General features: G+C 51.8%; 1 long non-coding RNA gene across 1 annotated transcript; it reads left to right on the top strand.

Annotated features, from left to right (window-relative positions):
• The first annotated feature begins 774 nt into the window (after nucleotides 1-774).
• Nucleotides 775-3,291, top strand: LOC123579639. Its single transcript, XR_006702867.1, has 2 exons — nucleotides 775-2,154; nucleotides 2,293-3,291. It is a non-coding gene; the product is annotated as an uncharacterized LOC123579639 (long non-coding RNA).
• The last annotated feature ends 639 nt before the right edge of the window (nucleotides 3,292-3,930 follow it).

Raw genomic sequence — 3,930 nt, 5'->3', positions numbered from 1 at the left:
CACTCTTTATTCCTCTGACAAGCCCTAAGGCTGATTCTGGGCTGAGCGCAAGCACACACAGGTTCTATAGAATCACGCAGGTTCTTGGCAAACCCCCGCCTCGGGTGGTATGGATTCTCCCAGTGCTTACAGAAACAGCCACGGGCTCTTTGAGCTGACTGGCTGCTTCCTGGCCACCAGGAGTATTTGCAACTAGAAGGACAAGGACTTTTCCACAGCTTCATGCAAAGACGTCGGTAAAGAAAATCTTCAGGTCCTCTCTGATCTGTAGGCGTCTTGGCTTTAATTCTGAATGTGAAAACATGCCCAGCAGCACATGCTCTTTTTACAACCTGACTCCAGATTTCTCACCCGTCTTTCGTCCATCCTAAAGAATGCTTCTTGTCCATTTCTGTGTCTGCCCCCCAGATGGATAACCTAAACTAAACCGGATCATAGCTTATTTGTAGAAATTGAGCCTCTATTGCACAACTAGCCATGCTTGAAGCATCATGTGGTCACTGAGAGAGAAGCTTCTGGAGTCAGGGCACCTGGCCTCAAATCCCTGTGCTGTCTCTTCCTCGTTCTGAAATCCCCGGGCAGGTTAGTTAACCTCTCTGATGCAGTTTTTAAAACATGGTACCCAGGCCTGTGACCCTTCTGTCACTGAGAGCTGAAGACTTTGTCCCCTTCCCTCATGTCTGGCTGGCCTTAGACGGGAGATTCTAGGCGACTTCCAAAGATACATCACAAAAGACCGTGTCATTTTGGTTCCCTAGCAACACTCATGCTTGGAGTCCTGGGCCACCAGATATGAAGGCTGACTATCCTGAGACCACCATGTAGAGCAACCACGGCCGATACTCTCGTCTACACTTCTAGCCTTCGGCTAACCCAGCCCAAGCAGCCCGCAAGGGAGCGGAGAAGCCACCCTGGAAGTGACTCCTCCAGCTCAACCGTCCCAAGCCTCCGCTGTTCAGGCTACCCCGGACTTCAACGAACCCCCAGCTCAAGCCCCAGGCCTCGAAGAACAAGGGGAAGTGTCGCGCTCTTTCTAAAGGCCTGATCCGCAAAACCCGTGAGCTTTACTAAAGCAGATGTCGCTTCGTGCCGTTAAGTTGTGTGGTAGTTTGCCGGGTAGCGGTACTAATCAGAACGTTCCCTAAGCCTCAGTGTGCTCGTCTGTAAAACGGCGCCGTTAATGGTGCCCACCTCGTGGAAGTGAGTGTGTGCCGTGCACGTGGCTGTCATGATGATGATGGTTATAATCGTTTTCACCTACACTATTCCCCTTGGCTGAAGAACATATCGGTTACATATATCTGATGCAGATCCCCCAATTATTTCTTGTGCACACTGTCTCTTCTAATTAGGGGAATACAAGGCATTCATTAAAAAGATGAGCCCCACGTTGAGCTAAAAATACTCTGTCTGCAAGGTGGCGGCATGTTAGTAGTCCCTTCGAAGGTGCTAATACGGAGTTGGTAAATGTATTTGCGGTGGGGAGGGTGGAACAGTATCTGGGTGAATTGGGGACTTCACGTTCTCCCCGCGTAGGAGCTTACAAACTGGCTGGCACAGAGGTGAGAAGAGGCATCGGGGTCGTAAGGAGGCACACAGGCACAGGCTCACAGGAGCCACTGCAGCGGGCAAAGCGCCCACGGTGGTAACTGACACTCTCATTAGCGGGCTCCTTGCTCCCTTCCAAGCCTAAATGCTTCTATTTTCTCGTGCACAGATCAATACGGCTGGCAGGTAAGTGTCTGTGTGCGGCGTCAGAACAGTGAGACCCTAGGGGGTCAGAGGGCCTCGGCCCCTCCTGGGGGCCTGGGGGGCCCAGGCCCGCTGAGCAGGTGTCTGAGATGCGGGCCAGACCACATTCGAGCATCCAGCCGTCAGCGTACAAAATCAGATCTGATCGAGCCTGCGGAAGATAAATGAGCCGGAGTCCCCCAGCCCCAGATTTGGTCATCTCTTTATGAGCTCTGAAGGGCCTATTAGCAGCTCTGATGAGTTCTGGGGGAGATGAAGTGGGCCTCGAACAACGTTAGCTGGCAGAATCAAATCACTCCTGATGCCCCTAGGGAGAAGGACCGGCTGCCTCGCAGACGCCTCGCCCTCCCGTCTGCAGCGCCCAGAAGGCTTATATGAACACTCAGTGGGGGGAAAAAACCGGTAAGCACTTTTTTTTTCCAGCAGAATCGCCTAAGAATTTCCTCATATATATAATAGTTTCTCCTCGAGCGATTTGATGTTCCTGCTTTGACACGTGTGCTCACACTTTCCCCTCTCAGACTCTCTTGCTCGGGAAAGGCTGTCCCCGTCCAGAGTGGCCAGCAGAAGCCAGTCCCCAGGCACCCTCTCCCAGCCCTTGTCCTACTTCAGTCGGCCCTGCAGGTGCCGGTTCACGGGTGGGGGGTGCTCTTCGTGCCGGTCGCCGTGAGCCATCACCCCTCTCCGGCCGCGGTCAACTGCTGTGTGAAACAGAGACAGCAGGTGCCTCTCAGTGTGGCTGTCGTGAGGACAGAAGGGAATCACAGAATCACATACACTCGTGCCTAGGAGACAGTGGTGGGAGGAGACTCCCCTCCCTCTCCTCTTGTCCAGCGTGCAGGCTGGGCCTGAGAATGCCGTCTGGTGGAGGCCATCAGCTACCTCGAGGGTCTCAGCAGCTTATCAAAGAGAAGAAGAAGTGGTTAACCCTAGATCCCACTGGCGGATGTAGGGAACCACCTCCCTGAAGAAAGGAAAACTTCATGCTAATTAATACAAGGGTGCCACGCCCCCCACCTCTCGGGTGGGTCACACGAAATAGACGGAGGAAGACGGATTTACCAGCTGTGGGACCATGGCCTGCTCACTTCCCCTCTCTGCACCTCGGCTTCTATTTCTGTAAAATAGGAACAAGATATTTGCTTACTATTTATTATTAATAACAACGGTAGTGTTTGTGTTGAAAAGCTGCTGTGCAGAAAGTGTGCAACATACGGCACAGGCAGCTGGCACCCAGTTCGTGCTCCGTAAATATCAGTTCCTTTCTCCCTTCTCTTATTTCTCTGTCTGTGCAAGGTGGACCTGTTTGCTTACATGCCATGCTCCGCACTCTTGCTGCCCACTGTGAACCTGTCCCTTTGACACTTGAGTTTTCACCCACTCTGGGGTCACCCTGACTCTGGCGGCCTTCTTGCTCGGCAATCCCACCAGCCCCCTATGACGCAGACACACGCCCGTCACGTCCTTGGTGTGGCTGTGTGTCTGTCTGTGCCCTACTCAACTGTGAGCTCACTGATTAAATAGCGATTTATTTAGAAGCCTTAAATGTCTGCCTTTATTGTTTTTAAGGTTATTTATTTACTGTGAGAGAGAGCAGGGAGGGGCAGGGAGAGGGAGAGAGAATCCCAGGCAGGCTCCGCACCATCAGGGCAGAGCTGGATGCAGGGCTTGATCTCATGAACCCCGAGAGCATGACTTAGGCCAAGATCAAGAATCGGATGCTTAACTGACAGAGCCACCCAGGTGCCCCTTAAATGTCTGCTTTTAAAATGGAGAGACTATTATATACCAAGCACCGTGCCAAGGAATAGGAGAGGGCAGAGACTGAAACAGGCAGGGTACCTGGCCTCTACGGGCATAAATCCAATGCAGGGAGGGAAACGGAAACCAAAACAAAATACAAGTAAACAGTAAGGTCATGAATATTTGTCATATGTCCTCCCAAGGGTGGGAACCAAAGGACTGAGGCAAGAGAAACTGAAAGAAAATGATTTGGGCAGGAAAAGCTTTCAAAGGAAACTCCATTCAATGAGGATGCCACAGAAGCCACAAAGAATGGCATCTGATGTGCTCTCGTATGACATCAAACATTATAGAACCATCCAGGCGAAGAGGTGGAGGCAATTGGATATGCAAAGGTCCTGAGGTAGGAAAGAGCTTGGTGGCTCTTGAAATAAA

Source organism: Leopardus geoffroyi, chromosome A3, assembly GCF_018350155.1.
Source record: "Leopardus geoffroyi isolate Oge1 chromosome A3, O.geoffroyi_Oge1_pat1.0, whole genome shotgun sequence".
Taxonomy (NCBI): Eukaryota; Metazoa; Chordata; class Mammalia; order Carnivora; family Felidae; genus Leopardus; species Leopardus geoffroyi.
Note: the sequence above shows the minus strand (reverse complement) of the source record. Positions and strands in the feature narration are given on the sequence as shown.